We start from the raw sequence: 17,560 nt of genomic DNA, 5'->3' as shown, positions 1-17,560 counted from the left end.
GAAATGAACTCTTTGATGTGTGGACCAGATGTGTTGTTGCTGGGAGCTGATTTCCTTTAATTCTTGGTTATTCTGTGGTGGGAGAGGATGATAAACAGGAGATTGAGAAATGGAAGGCATTGAGAAACTGGAACATGGTGATCAAGTGCTGGACCGTTATAAACGGCAGAATATCTTTTTTTTAAAAAAGCAATTATTAGTTGGTGAAATTTTAAAGGAATTTTGACTGGTGCAGTAGGGGTGGAAGAGAGTCAGAGGTGTTCTGATAAATGTTTAGCAGCCAGCACTCTCTACAAAGAGTTTTTCCTGATATTTGTGCAGTAAATACTCCCAGGATGGCTGGTTTTAAGCTACTTGTGTGATGTCAAGTAGCTCACAAAATTGCAGAAGATTTAACATTTGGCAAGCTGGTACAAGCTGGATCTAGTACACTACTAGCAGGGTAGAAGCCAATATGCGTTTTGGGGTTTTTTCTTTCTTTCTTTCTTTCTTTTTTCTTTTTTATGTTGTAATTCTCCACCACAAATGGAAATGGTATAGTGGAATAGAAAGTTTATTGGCACAGGGACTTGAAGATATTTGGATATAGAAAACTGTGTGGCAGCATCTCTGGTCTTTCTTGAACCTCATATATGAATTGTTCCAGGTAGTGGCATTCTGAGCAGGTGTTGTTGAGAAAAAGGTCACTGTGAATTCTGTGGGCCATCAAAACGGCTCTGAGAACTGTAGGAGAGGACAGCATCATGAGGCTTTTGCCTCTGGGGCCAGTGATGAGGTGTATTGTATTTCTGTAGATTGGGGTACCAGGTTCTTTTTTGCCTGTTGGGATCCCAGTAAATACATATTTATCCAATTATGATTGAGAAGCATGAGGCCTTTCGTTTTTTGGGATTGGCTTATTTTGCTTAGTATATTCTCCAGTTCCATCCATTTACCAGCAAATGGCATAATTTTATTCTCCTTTATGACTAATATTCCATTGTGTATATATACCACATTTTCTTTATCCATTCATCTGTTGAAGGACACCAGGATTGGTTCCATAGTTTAGCTATTGTGAGTTGAGCTGTAACCATTGATGTGGCTGTGTCACTGTAGTAAGCTGATTTTAAATCCTTTGGGTATAAACTGAGGAATGGGTCAAATGGTGGTTCTCTTCCCAGTTTTCTGAGGAATCTCCATACTGCTTAATGGTTGAACCAATTTGCTGGCCTTTGTTTTTTGAGCAGAGTTTTATTAGAGGCAGTTACTAGAAATGTTCTTGACAAGAGATTTGGGCATTGGATACACACTCCTGTAATTTTTAAAGGAAAAAAAGTCTTCCCACAAAGTTATTTGAAGGGCAGTATGACACTCTCTAAATGTTTGGATCAGGATTGGACAACTCACTAAAGTGGTTGTGTTGGTTTTCTAGGGCGTCTTTAAATAAATTACCATGAACTGCCCAGCTTAAAACACCGGATATGTTTTCCTTCACAATTTTGGAAGTTAGATGTCCAAAATTGAGTTGTTAGCAGGTAGTGTCCTTCCTTGGAAGAGTCCAGCTTCTGACTGCCTCAAGCCTTTCTTATCTTTTGGAAGCCTAAACCCAATCTATGCCCATGTATTTACATAGCCATTTTCTCTCAGAGTCTGTGTCTAAATGTTCTTTCAAGCAGTCCTACAGATTAAGGGCCCACCCTAATGACTTCATCTTAACTCAATTACATCTGAAAACACCTCATTTCCAAATAAGGTCACATCCAGGTGTTGGGGGTTAGGATTTCAATATGTCTTTTTGGAGGACACAATTAAAAAAATAGTCATGAGAGAAAGCACAAAAGAATTCATTGAACCAAACTTATTCCCTGTTTGGGGGCTCAAAATTGAAATCAAAAGCAAAATGAATTCATTGTGTGAATGAATGCCATAGACCAGCACTGTGGCAACAAAACCATGTACAAAAGGAAATTATAAAGGAGCACAAATATATAAAGAGGTGGAGATAGTCTGAGAGAAATGACATGCAGAGAGAAACAAAGATTAAAAGGGAGAGATGGAAAGAAAGAATAGTTCTTCCACTGAACATCTTATCTTCAACTCCCCTTGCCCCCACGGACAATTATATAACTCATATGGCTTTTTGTTGCTTGAAAACAAAAGAAAACCTAAAAACCTGTCTCGGTCAATAAGACTCATGGAGGTAGGTTTAATTAGGAAGGTGGGAAGAAGAAAAAGGCACAAGCAAAGAGCAGAACCTACTAACTCCTTTTTTCCTCTTCATTTCTCACTGCTAAGCTTTGCTCTCTGCCCTGAGTTCTCATAGGCAGCATTTCTTGGTAAAATCACACCGACCTTCAAATCCAGCTAAAGTGAAAAACAAGAAAAACTCTTATTGATATTACATTCTTTATTAAGCCATGCATCTCTTATTCTCTTGGGCTTAGCTAGACCAATAGAAAGATAAGTAGAGTGAGCATGCACATGTGCGCGCGCGCACACACACACACACACACACACACACACACACACACATTCATACAAGGGCGTGTGATGCATGTGTTCTCTCTCTCTCTCCTCAAATTCACTTTCTAGTCCTAACTAAAATCTCCCTTTCAATTCATAGTTTGCGCAATATGAATTGTTTGCTAGGTCAATAAAAGACGAGGTAATGGAACTATCAAATATCACACTTTTCCTAATATATCCTAATATACATGCCAGCACATTTTATGTGAGAAGCAATATCTCAGGTGTGCCCTAGACTTGCTGTTCAGCTGCAGGCTCAGGGAACACTCTTCCACATCCCTGGAGACTGGTGCCACCCTCTCTAAAGTGTCTGTGTACATTAGTTACTAAGTAAAATATTAATGTTAATATTTGCAACACTTGTGTACAAAATTCTATTGAGATAGCAAAATAAGTTACATGTAGTTGCAGTTTTTCTTCCCAATCAATATAAACAATCTTGTGGGGTTTTAGCTTCTAAGAAAGGTGACTTTTATTTAAGAGTCTCTTAAAATACAGTGTCCTTTGTCCATCTCCAGAAAATTTTAAAAATTTTAGAAATAATTTTAGTTTTTTAATATGTTTGATTTTGGGCATTTTAAAACCAAGTTACAGGTAGGAAAAATCTTTCTATCTGAAAAGCTTTCAGAATGGAAATTTTTGTCCTTGTTTCTGAAAATAACATCTTTATTCTTGTTTGAGATATTCATTTTGAAGTAGCAGGGCTAAACTGAATCTTAAAGTATGTTTGCTACTTTGGACTTTGCCAAGCAATTTCTATCCATATACCTTTACCTCCCGATATATGACAATAGCTATTTCAGATGTAAGGGTGTTCTATTTCATTGAGAAACATTTTACCAATTGCCCATGATTCTTTTAGATGAACTTTGACATACATTGCTAGCTCAGTTGTGAAATATTTGCAATCACATTATCTGTCAGGATCTGATAATGATGTATGAACCTTGTCAAGTAGGAAGATGTATCTTGGGGAAAAATTACATTATACTGTTGCCTGGCACATTTAAATCAGTAATATTTTAACTCAAAGAAAATGGATTTGTATTTATACAGGCAAATTATGTTATAAAACTTTCTTGTAATACATCGTGAGAAGTGATATTTTTGGAATTTTTGTTTAGACATTATTATACCAGAAAAAAATCAGATCTACAGAGTCATCAGAAAGCATATGAATAAAATCAGTAGGAAAAATCAGGGTGCCAGTATTGTCTTATATTTAGGGTATATAGTTTATTCTTTATAAATACAGACTTTCTCATCATTTTCTTTGACCATATGTTTATGGTAACTTTATCCTTATGTTAAAGGTGAAGAAACTATGGCACAATGAAACCCACATTTTTGCTTTCACTAAATTTCATTTAGGGAAAGAGATGGAAATACATGCAAAGTAGGTTGTGCTAATTACCTCTAATGAAACCCTCTTTGTTGTTTATTTTTTGGACAGACTTGATGGTATCATATTAAGAGGGAAGGAGTAATTGCTGCACAATTAAATTTTCTGTCTCAGATGTCACAGTCAATTTGCTTTGTCTTACATTTTTAAAAGTTACTAGAAAATATATGTGAGGTTGGCTTTTGAGAAACCAAACCTAGTCAATAAATCAAGTACTATGCCAAATTTTTCTTTACTTGCATAATTCATAAACTCTATAGTTTCGTCATTGTTGTTGTTCTGTTTTCCTTTAGAGAGAAAACAAACCAACAAACCAGGGTCTATATTTAATGAGTAGGAAAACCCAGATTCTGAAAGCAGACTGCCTGGTTTCACATCTTGACTCTACCACTTATAGATCACAAAAGTGCACGATCTCTCTTAGCCTCAGTTTTCTTATGTGCAAAGTAAAAACTGTAATAATGATGTTACTTTTCCTTATAGGATTAAAAGAATTACTGACAAAAGTTGGTATTATGTTAAGTCAAAGCTCTTAGTCTCATTTATATGACAAATGGATATCTGTTCTTCATGGCAAATATTTGATCATGCACACTTGAGTGGAGGACTGATTTGTTACCTTTTCTCCACGGGGTCACCATATTGCACACCATGGAACACAATGTCAGTGAGCCCCTGTGCTCTGCATAGGGTCCTGCAAGAACCATGTCTCCTAGTGTTGTGTCTATTTTGAGGCCTTTGTCCTTCTGCTTCCACTTCATACTTATCAAAGCAGATCATCAAGGACTTGTAGAACTTCGAAGTCACATGTACAAAGGTACTATACGACTGGTGGTATTCTACATCATGTATAGCCAGAAGAATGAGAAATTATACTCCATTATATATGGTGTATCAAAATGTATTCTACTGTCATGTATGACTAATTAAAACCAATTTAAATTTTTTTAAAAAGAGGCATTTCTTCTCTGTGTTCCAGAAATGGAGGGAACAAAACTTCTATTGTAGAAGAAAATAAATGAAACCAATATCATGTCTAAAGAGATGCAGAGAAATTGGACCAAACAATGGAATCAGTTTGATATTCTATAAATCAAGGACTAACTTGGACTAAGAGATGTAATCAGATTGATACCTGTAGCTCATCTAAAACAGAGAGGTTAGTCAAAGTACACAGCAGAGTTGTGATTGTGCTTCTCAGGTGATGTGTAACTGCTCTCAGAGAATGAATCTAACTAAATGTTTTGGCTCTATTATCATTGCTTTATTTCCATTGGCTGTTCCCAGGATGGATGCTCTTTCAGAAGTGTATCTCTTATAGGGCAAAGCAGGGTAAGATATTTTGTTTCTTGTGCTATAATTCAGGACTTTGACTCTGCAATCCTGAGTGATGAAGTTAGTCACTGCATTTACATTTCAGAGCTCACCCATGGACATCAATGCTCAAGAGACACTGGTACTCATTTGGACTAAATTCAGAGAAATACTTTGAACTTGAAGGTATAAGAGTCTGTGTTTATTTTTCTCTTTCAAAATGATAACCACCTGCTGCCTTGCCGGAGTTTTGTTTCTTCCAGTCAAAACAATGTAGCTCTTAAAAATTCATTTTCTCTACTGAGAAGCAGAACATTAGGAGAAAATGTTCTTTTCAATTTCTTTAGTTTTTGTTTGTTCCTCAAGTTGATCACCAAACCCTAGGGTGAAGGAATTTAATTCAATCATCATAAATATAGCATGAGGCACATTTAGGAATGTTCTAGTTGATAATCCAATCACATCATCCTTTCCTGGCCAAAAAGAGACTGTTGCCAGCAGCACAGAGAGACATCTGAAGTTTCCTTTTTATAATTTTACACCGATAACAATCAGTTGCAAAAATAGTGTGCGAAAGATGAAGTGCTTCTCCATATTTCCTCAAAGAAGAGTGAAATCACCGTGTGCAAATGTTTATAAAGCCTCTAATTAGCACTTTAGGATTTCACAGAGATCTGTAAATAAATGGTAGGTTGAGACTTGAAAATAATTTTTTTGAAACACTTCCTGTGCGCAATACTTTTAATTAAGACCCAACGCCTCATTCTGACTGTATTATTTCGAGGAGCTTCTGTGACCCTGTGTCCTAGCTTCTGCTCTTCTTTTCTGCCTATAGTCTTCTCACTGTCAGTTTTCCAACGGCCTTCTGCTGCATCAGCTTGTCATTTTATCGTGGACTATTCCTGATTTTCCCTTCCAGATTTTCATTTTTTCCCTATCTTTGACCATATTCATTTCAATAATACTTTTTCATCCCTACTGGCCTTGACTCACCACACTATTTTCACAAATAATTAATTAATTTTGGTCTACAATCTTCATCTTGTACATTTTCTGCTCTTGAATTGTTGGAGAAAGTCATGCAGAGTAGGGGCGCCAAAGACCCCTGGGATAAAACCTTTGATGAACCCTCTGCAAACTCTGCTGGTCGAATGCTGTGTTTATAGTTATATTTCTCATACATGTCATTCCAATTTTATTCTCTCTCTCTCTCTAGACCTGGAAAATCAATCAACAACCCCTTTCTTTCGTCTTTTCCAGAATTAGTGACACTGTCTAAAGAAAAGTCTAACTCATTTCTCATCTTCCCGTGTAGTGGCCACCTTACATTTTCTCTGTATTTTCACCTATCATCTTATTCTTTATGCTTATAAATTCTCATTTTTTATAATGAAAAAAGAAGGTCCATTTTCCTTCTGTAGACTAATGATTTATCCTATGCGTACGATCCCATTTCTATTGTAGGACTTTCTCCATTAATTATTTCCTTTATCTCACGTCTTCAAGAACTCTATTTCCAATTTCTATCATTCTTTCTGCCAATTAACACACTTCCATCTTCCTTTTAAATTTTATGTGTTTCTTTTTTAGTTGTGCTTTCTATGTGTTTCTTTTTTAGTTGTGCTCAATGCTCAATAAGCTTTTTAAATTTCCTGCTGATTCTCTGATTGCTTATAATCTGATGTCTACCATTCTGTTGGGAGAAATACCCTCTATAAAGCCATCATCTTTTAACTATAATGAATTATTTTAAAAACAAATCGTACATGTTTATGTGTTTATTATCTCCAACAAAATAATATAAACACCTTGAGGATAGAGACTATAATTGTCTGGTTCCTCACTGTGTTTTCCCTATACCCTGGCTCATGCAGAACTGGCAATACAAAAATCCCAATAATGATTTTGTTCATTCAACATTAAAATAATTGAGGCCATAATTTCTTGGCCTCAATTCTTATCATTTCATTTCTACCCCAAATCCAGTCAGGCCCCAATTTCTTATTCTATAAACTCTCATATTGATTTCTTTCGTACTTCCTTTTCATTTCAGCATTCTTCATGAAAAAATTCCCACACCATCTAATAGTCTCCTCACCTCCTCCCATGGCTCTGGTCCTGTCCATTCTACATGGACATAGCAGCTTAATCTTCATCTGAAACAAAGAAATCCTCTTTCTGCAATCCCCAGCCCCAGGTGATTACAGATCTTTCTGCGACAATAATTTTGCCTTTTCTAGAATTTACGTAAATAAAATCATAGCATTTATAGTTGTGCTTGACTGGTTTCACTTTACATAATGTTTCTGAGATTTTTTTCATAGTGTTTCATGTTTTAATTTATTTTGTAAATTAATGTACCCTTTTATTATTGAATATGATATAGCACTATTTCTCTTAATAAGTTGATGGACATCTTGTTTTTTCCAGTTTTTGATTATTGCAAACAAAGCTGTTAAGAACATTTATGTTTTGTTTTGAACTTGTACTTTTATTTCTTTTGGGCAAATACTTCAGAGTGTAATAGCTAAATCATATGTTACATGTATGTTTAGCCTTTTTAAGAAATCTTAGGAACATTTTAAGAAATTATGAAGTAGGTTTAGTAGAGTATGGTGTCATGCCACAGATGTGCTGTTTGAAATGTCAGAAGTCACAAAGGAGGAGGAGGAGGGTAGGGATAGTCATTCTGGTTAAAAGTCACTATCCTTGCTCGGTTTCTAGACCAGAGTCAGTTTTCAGATCTGGAAAACACTAACTGAGAGGTGGCCTCATTTCTAAAAGGTAAGTCATAGCAACTCTAGCAATTGTATGTTACAGTGATTTTCCCAGTCATTTACTAAGAAGACTCTACTTTGAAGAGGGAGAGGCACCCAGAACTTTCAAGAACTATTGGGCAGAGGTATAAATTCAATTTGATATTTAGGAAACCAAAGCATCAACATGGCTCCCTGCTAGCACTATGGTTTACAAAATTTATGAAGTTCTGACTACAGTCCGGTTGCCAATGGGACTACTATGTCCAAGGATCTGTTCACTGATTATCTCCTAAAAGTAAACATGAAATGGACATGCTTGGTAGTTGGAATAATCCTTTTACTGGGTCTTTGGACATTCGGGGAAGAATTAATATGATGAGGAAGAACCAACAAAAATTTGGTAAACGCTACCCATGCTTGTGAGTGCACTCTTTCCTAGGAAAGGGTGTAGTGAGGGTATGCAAGCGTTTAGTGGGGCTTGTGCCTACCATTTCCTCATTTCCTGGCAATTTTCCCGTCTGGATCCTTCAGAGACTGAAGAATCCTGAAGAATAACTGAATCACTGCAAGCTCAAACACATGGTAACCCCAATTACTGCTGTTGTTCCAGTTGTTTTACTGTTGCCAGAGAGGATGTATACAGCCTCAGTTATGTGATACTGTTGCATGGTGAATGCATTTCTTAATAATTTATAAGAAAAGAGAGCCAGAAACAGTGTATTGTAATGCGGAACATTTAAATATGCACCAGTAGGTTTTCTTTACCTAAGGCTAAGTTGACTCATCCTCTTCCCATCATGGGTATGAAGTGTTCTAGATGGTCAAGGTAGTTTAGGGAACTTCATACTGGTCTGTATGCAGTGACATCATGCAGACTGGGCACAATGAGCAAGACGTGGCTAATATGCTGGAAACCTGCATCTGGACCCACCCCATCCTCCTTCTCTTTTGGTTGTGATACAAGTGTTTCCCTGTTCCCTTTAAGGCCATTTCATTTACCTGCCTAATTAGAATTCTCAAGTTATTGATTATACTTTCTGTCATGCATATTCAACATCATCATCTCAAACAGGTCTTTCTCAACAATTTTTGAAACACACCATTGAAACAAAAGCCAGATATCTGTCCTCTATCCTAAATCTGCCCCGCACTGTTGGACTTTGTTTCTCTGCCTAGATCTTGGAAAGGAATGTCTATATTTGTCTCCATGCCATCACCCTGCCCCATTCCATAGTCAGAGTTTTCCAATTCAGTTTAAGTCCCCATCATTTATTATAAAAAAAGTATGTCAAAATTAACCTCCATGCTTCTAAATCTGGATCTTTTGCATCAATCTCAGTTGGCTTCTCAGTAGCATTTGATAATATATTCCACCTGTTATGGTTTGGATCTTGAATGTCCTCCAGTGGCCTTGTGTTGAGGGCTTGGTCCCCAGCTAAAGGCACTGTTGGGAAGTGATGGGGCTTTTAGGACATGGGGCCTGCTTGGAAGAAGTTATGTCCTGGGTGCATGTCCTTGCAGGGGCTATGCGATCCCTTCTTCTCTTTTTGTTTCCCTGCCACTGTAAGGTAACTTTGTTCCACCATGAGATCCCTAGCTACAGGCTCAGAATCAATGGAGCCAACTGAACATGGACTGAGACCTCTAAAGCTGTGAGCCAAAGTAAGCCTTTCTTCCTTTTAAGTTGTTTACCTCAGGTATTTTTGTTAGCGACAGAAAGATGAATAACATACCAATTTTGCAATCCTCTTGAATTCTGGATTCATAGAATTAACTGCCTACTTAATATTTTTTATTTGGATGATTCAAAGTCAACTTATTTAAATCAAAATTGGTGCTCTATTTGCCAAATCTAGCGGTTCTTTACACTCAACATTTCTGAAATTTGCCCTCTTCTCTCTTCTGCTGTCTTTGCTAAAACTACCTTTTCTGTCACCTAGATGATGATGAGGGTGATGATGATGTTGATGATTTCATTATTCTCATTTGTAATCGTCTCATCTGTTCTATACTCAGCACACAGTGATTTTTTTTTAGTTACTCCGCCCATAGAACACTTTAATAAAATAAAACCCAAACATTTAATGTGGCCAAACATGCAATACATGTCCTCACTTTTCTTCATGTTCCACGTTGGCCTGTGCTTTTCACATGTGTAGTGCTTGCCTTTCAACCATCTCCGATACAGGGAAGGCTTCTCTGACCAGCCCAGCCATATCTCCCTATTAAATGTTCTCAATACATACATACATATCGTTGTTTATAACACATTTGACTTTTGGTTACTATGTGTCAAATATGATTAGCAGTTCTTTTATAATCATAATAATCCTATGAAATAGATACTTCAAAATTTCTATTGTACATATCAGCGAACTGAGTACAGAGAAGTTAATTAACTTGCACAGAGTCATACAGTTTGTATGTGGCAGTTAGGGTCAATCCCAGGAATCTTAACTCCAGAGTTAGATCATACTTTCAACTCATACTTTTAACCTCCTCTTTCATGCTGTCTCTTTGCCTTAGTGACATTTACCACAGTCACAATGTGCATTTATTTGTGCAATTGTTTATGAATGTCTATTTTCTTACTGCAAGAAAAGCTGTTTTGCTCATTACTATGGTACACAATGAAAACAACTGAATCAATTAAATATCAAACTACTTATGAGCATGACCCGGTATTTTGGATGTTAAGTTCCCTTTCTATGTGTGCTCTGCCTTGGAATTTTGTAAGGTCCTGTTAAATTATTTCAGAAAAAAAATTTAAATGAACACTAGGCAGACGAATTTGAAATCGGTAATGAATATTTTCATGGTCTCACAACTTAATAAATTGAGGGTCTGGAGTAGAAAGATCAGCATTTCAGAAATGTTATGGAAAGTATTCATTTTTCATTCAAGTTGAAAGTTTCAGGACCCAGAAGTCATTGTCCCATTTTCTGATTAATTATGAATCCACATGCCTTGTCAAACCCAAGCCAAGGAATAGTAACAGAAGGTAACATTTTCCTGATTATAAAATAATATATGTTCATTATCTGGAATTTTAGAAATGTCAAAGACTATTGAGAACAAATTAAGAATCATTCACTGCTAAGTACACCAGGAAAAGAAAAGCTAGAATTGATGTTTTGTTGCACAAAAAGTTTGTAACATCAACATACATATATATAAATAAATATTTATATGTACATATATGCCAAATATAGAGAAATGCATACACATATATATGTATGTATGTGTACACTTTTAAAATTAGCTTATTACTTGAGTGCTTGTTTCAGAAACAAATTTTACTGTTACTACATTTTTTTCAAAAATGTGATATTTAATGATGGAACATATTTATCTTTTGGATATGCCATCATTTATTTTATCATTTTATCTTGGTAAATAGTGTTTTATTTTAAATAATAATTCAGTATTCTTGTTTGTATAAATCACTGTCCATAACTCTGAAATTTTTCTCATAGAGTCCCTGAAACAGAAACACACAGTGGGTGTTTCAATTAAAGAACTAATTCTACTAATTCTAAGTTAATTTTATTCCACTTTATATATTTGAAAACACATATATTTTATTCTGCATGATATATTTGAAATAGGGCATTTCATGCTGTATTCAAACAACTTTAGAATAATGTCCAATAGTTATGACTATTGAAAACTTTCTCATCAGGTTCTTTGATTTTTATGAAAATCTCTTTAGTGATATACCATGCTGACTTAAGTTACAGTGATCATGTTGAAAAAGATTGTTCTATTCTTAGTCTTCTTTTAAAAATTGGTAATATATTGAATATTGTAAAATGTTTTTCTGGAATTTATTGAAATTATATTTTAAAATGATCATATATATATATAATCAAATAAATACTAAATCAACATTACACTTCTGGTGAAAACAATTATTATTTATGTAAGTAAATAATTTAATAAAGTTCTCATGCAACTTTTAAGAAAAGTACACAAAATAATGTCTGCACAAACAAGAATTTAGTGATTCATTCAGTATTCACATAATGTTCAGGTATTACTTACCAATACAGAAATTTTGATCTCTGCTTTCACTTCAAAGTTAAGAAAAATTCTTACAGAGAATATGAATTCAAAACTCTGTACATGGTGGAAACTTGGAAGGAGAATGATGAAGCAAAATTTCCAACAGCATCTTAGGCTTATCAAAAGACAGGACTGATGGGTTCCTTGCTTCCAAAAGTCCAGCATTATGGTAGAGAGAGCACAGACCCTGAGGCTGGGGACACCAGGCTGAGACCACACTTTCCAGCCATTATTAACTATTAGTTAATAACCTTTTTGAGCTTATCACTATCTTATTTAACATGTTTGTACTTATTGCATTAGTAAAACTGGCTTTAAAGCTTTATCTTTCATGCTTTCAAAATTTTATATCAAATTTTTATTAGTACATTTCTCTGTTTCTTGACTATTTGAATTGCTACTATTTCACTTTGGAGTCTTACCTGTGTATAAATCTTTGATGATATTTTGAAATCCTTTGTTGATTATTAGTTTATTCATTTGTTAAACTTTCTTTTAATTTTGATAATTTTTGTTACACAACTGTAATTTGGTTGTTTACATTAGACTAGTGATATTCAAAGTGTAGTTTGATATAGTTTTTAAGGGACTACAAGGACAAAATAATTTTTATAATAAAACTAGAGTGTTAGTTTTCTTTTTCATTCTCATTTTCATCCAAGAACATGAAATTTTCCCCAATAAAAAGATAAAATGATTTTCATTTTATTAAATCTTCAGTTATTTTCACATCTCCTTCTACCTTTATTTATATAATATAAAGCTGCTCCCCTACCCTTTAAGCTGCAGTCATTTCCCAACTTACAACCTAGCTTGTCAGTCTGTGAACATCCTAGCTAGCTATTGGTTCTTCAGTCAGCTTGCAAGTATCCTTCTCCATTATTAGTCCCCTGTTAGCCCACGGAATTTGACTGCTTAAGAATAGCTCCCCTGCCATTTTCACTCTCTCTCCTCCTTGCTTTCATGCTCTCTCCTCCTGGCTTTCACTCTTTCTCTTTTCCTCTCATTTTCTCTCTTACCATGCAGGGAGACACTCCCCTGGTTTGCTTAATAAACTCTCTTGTGTGAGTTCCTGCATCCGGAGTGGTTTCTGGGTTCTTACAACTTAAAAAAAATAAAAATAAAAAAATAAATTGAAAGAATTATGATAGAGGTAAATGTCCCTGATAAATTGAATCGTTGTCCCCAATTCTTCCTCCCTTTGCCATGAAACTTGAAGTCTCTCTCTGTCACAATGGGGAGTATCTTCCAGCCCTTGTCTTTCTGATTTGCTTTCCAGACTCCTATCAGTCACATGTAGCAGTGTTAAGTCACATGCACATATAATAATCTCATAGCCTTGAAGGTCAGTTCTCCCTCTATGTTCTCTTCATCCTCCAGCTCACTTTCTCAGGGAAGCCATCTCTGAGAATTGGACAAATTTTGCTTTTTTAGCAACCTTTTATCACTGTTTAGTCTTAAGAAAATTGCTGAGACAAGATTTTCGTGTTTAACTGTCCTTGGAAAATAATTGATTCGACAAATATTTTTTTTGTGCATCTACTAAGTAATATCTTTAGGGTGCTCTTACTCCAACAAAAATGCTCTATCTCCAAAATGAGCCCCTGTTGACTGCAGTGGTAGGACCTGCTCAGACTAATTGGCAAGTGTAGACTGAATCTGTCTTATTCACATGTGTATATACTTACACATATTTGGAGTTTTGGAGCCCATTCCTACAGTTTCTTCTTTGAGTATGGTGCTGTAGCTCATAGCAAGACTCCAAAGTTTAATTTAACTATTTCCTCTATACACTGCTTTCATTTTAATATATTCCTCCATCTTCCCAATACACATACACACACACACAAACACGCACACACACACACAAATATATATATATATATAACATATAATATGTAAATATTTAATGTATGGATTAAATATATGCAAATATGCATATATATGTATTTGGTCAAGGTTAATTTACTATTTAGTTTAGATTTTGTACTTTTAGGACTGCCAAGGCTGTGACTGGGTAGATGTTCTTGACAGGAGACAGGGCTTGTTAGCAATATGGACCACTTAGACCATCTTATGGCATCTGACACAAATAAAACAAGATCCTTTCTCTACAATTTGTATAGAATTTTGCCTTCCGAGAATCCATTTGCAGCTGAAAACCCCTTCAGGAACACTTAGCAGTTTACCAGAACTGACTGATGGACCCACGAGCCAGTGCTCATTGGAGAAAGCAGAATATGTTGTTCTGCACCTCATTTCCCAGGCTGCCAGGCAGAAGGCGATGGCCTGGATGACAGCTGACACCATGAGATGGCCCTGAGATTTCATTCACTTGTAAAACGAGGCCACAGAATTGCCTGGTTTAGCTGTGAGAGGCAGTTTATCTAACTATCCTTGTGGAAAAGAAAAGGCCCTTCAAACTGTTGCAGATTTTTTCAGACTTCTCAGTTCTAATTATGTAATCCTCTGTGACCTTGAGCTCAACAGTGAGTCTTTTCTTCAACTGACACTAAGGATATTGTGTGTCCATCCATAGTCTACCCTTCTTTCCCATTTCACTGGAGAGGATAGTCAAAGCAGTTTTTTTTTTTTTTTTTTTTTTTTTTTTTAACCCCTTATTCATTAGGGCTTATCTCTCCCCCCTTATCTCTAAGTGGTTTGAGACTCATGCTTGTATGACTATTTGATGGCTTATTTTTCTAGGAATCTTCTTTGTGACATTTGACCAGTAACCTCTTACCTAACCTCTGCCTTGGTTCTGTTGATCATATGCTGTAGAGAGCTAGAGAATTTTTGTGCCTAAAGCTAGCAGCTTTCTTATCCTCCAGATATGCTATAGCAGTAGTGTTCCTTATAGGAAGTTATTCAACATAGAATCTCCATGAGGACTGGCACTGTCTATATTGCTCATTGTTGTATCCTTAGCAGAACATAAACTCCTTTGACCATGGTAAATCTTTGATCACAAATGAGTAAATAATCCCCATGCCAACCCTCTGCAAAAACTTCTCAGTTCTTACTGCTGCTCTCTGCCTACCTTTCTCAATGTTCTCTCAATGAAGTGAAAATGGAAAGAATAGGTTACATACAAGTAATGAGCAGGTCCTCTCGTCTCTCTTGAGCTACCCTGAAAGCCCTCTGGCCTGTTTTAGTCAGCTTTTTCCCTGCTGAGACTCAAGGATCTGACCAGAACAATTTTAGGGGAGAAAAGTTTATTTGAGAGCTCACAGTTTCAGAGTTCTCACTACATAGAAGGCCAGTTCCATTCCTTGCAGCTCAAGGTGAAGTTAAACATCATGGTGGAAGAGTGTGGCAAAGAGAAGCAGCTTACATGATGATCAGGAAGTAGAGAGAAAAAGTCTCCATTCTGCAGATAAAAAAATATATACCCTGAAGCCATGCCCCCAAGTCCCACCTCCTCCAGCCATACCATACCACTTCAGTTACCATTCAGTTAATCTCTATCAGGGAGTTAATTCACTGATTGGGTTAAGACTCATAACCCAATCATTTCTCCTCTGAACCTTCTTGCATTGTCTCAAACATAAGCTTTTGGGAGACACCTCACATTCAAACTATCACATGACCCTACTTAATTTGACATTGGGACTTCTTCTTTTTACCCCTCTGTTGCTCTATGAAATTGTAACTTACAATAAATTTAGATTTTGGATATAAAAATTACACTTTAAATTTAATTAAACAAAATTGTGTGGATATGTAGACTCATGTAACTAGGGAGCACAGCTGGACCCAGGGACACCTGGAACCAGAATTCAAATGCTGCTGAGATAGTCTTTATGTGCCTGTGCATCTTCTGTTTCTTCATCTTCTGTTTCTTCTCAGAGAGTTCCATTTGGCAGTTTCTGAAAGTGTAGTAAGAAGATAGGGACTTTCTCTTAAGATTTTTAAAATTTTTCAGTTGATTCACATACTTATGGGGTACTATGTGATGTTTCAATATATGTATACTTTGTCTAATGTTGGAATCAAGGTAAGCATATCTATCTCCTGAAATATTTATCATTTCTTTAATATTTATCATTTCTTTGTGGTGAAAACTTTCCAAATTTTTCTTCTAACTTTTTTGAAACATATGGTACATTATTATTACCTATAGTCACCCTACTGTGAACATCAGAACTTAATTCTTAGCATATGTATGCAGGCCGAGTTTGTGTTATATGACTATATCATTTAACACAATTATCATATTTGCTCTTTTACATCCTTATCTACTAGTTCTAACATTTAGTTCATCTTGGAGTCACTCTGTGTTGGTTATATTTCCTCTTGAGAATGAATCACATTTTCCTATTTTTAAAAATTTTTTTTGTTGTCAATGAACACAATATCTTTATTTATTCATTTATTTTTTTAATGTGGTGCTGAGGATAAAATCTAGTGTCTCATAGGTGCAAGGCAAGTGCTCTACCACCGAGCCATAAACTCAGTTTTTCCTATTTTTTTATGTTTAGTAATTGTGGACTAAATCCTGGACAAAGTGAACTTTAGGTTACAGAGTCTCTGAATTCTGTTGTGTCCTTTTGAAGAGCATTGATTTTATTGTTTCAGCAAGCAATTAAATGAATGAACTAAACCTGCGAACTTTGCATCTTGGACAGCAACTCTAAAATTGCTTTAATTCTTTGATCCTTTGTTTGACTGTCTTATGCATATATGCTTCAGAGATCAACCAGGGATTTGAATAGAGTTTATCAACAGAATTTAGTATTCTCCTTGTCTAGCTCTCTTCTTTCCAGGATTTTGTCTTAGGTTCTTTAGGTTAGAAAGTCTGTAACTTTTCTACAGAATTTTTATATGTGTTTCATCAACTGGAATCCATATCAGCTTATATTTAAATCAAAGAGTGAATCAGATTAATTGATCATGAAATACGTTGAATGTGTTCTATTTGCAATTGTTAAAAGAAGCATCTTTTTCCAGAAAGCTGTGGAAAATGGAGAGATAACAACTTGGACCTGCAGCCAACAGCTGGGTGTTGGTTGGGATGCCTTGGGGAAGGCATCTAACCTGTTTGAGGTATGGTTTCCTCCTTTGGAAAATAAGATATTTGTTTCCAAGATCTTTCACACCCATGTCTCTGCCAGTTCTATAGTTCAGTGATTTTCATGATGGTATGACTTTGAGAAAAATGAAGAGCCCCCCTCTCCCTATTCTTTTTTAAACAACTTGTACTGAGGTATAATTAGCATACACCTAACAGTGTAGACAAGTGTGTAGTTTGATGGGTTTTGATGTACGTATATTCCTGTGAAATCATCACTACAACCAAGATGGTGAACATACCCATTGCCTTCCAAATTAACTTGGGTCCCTTAGTGATCCCTCATTCCACCTTCTTCTTTCCCCTCCTTGTGCCCAGCCAGACAACCACTGACCTGCTTTAGGTTACTACAGATTACTATATGGTGGTATATCATCAGGCTTTTGATATGCATCACCCTAATGTTTAATGATACTGTCTTTTAATATACTTATTTGCTGT

Source organism: Sciurus carolinensis, chromosome 5 (assembly GCF_902686445.1).
Source record: "Sciurus carolinensis chromosome 5, mSciCar1.2, whole genome shotgun sequence".
NCBI lineage: Eukaryota > Metazoa > Chordata > Mammalia > Rodentia > Sciuridae > Sciurus > Sciurus carolinensis.
This window is presented reverse-complemented; position numbering follows the sequence as displayed.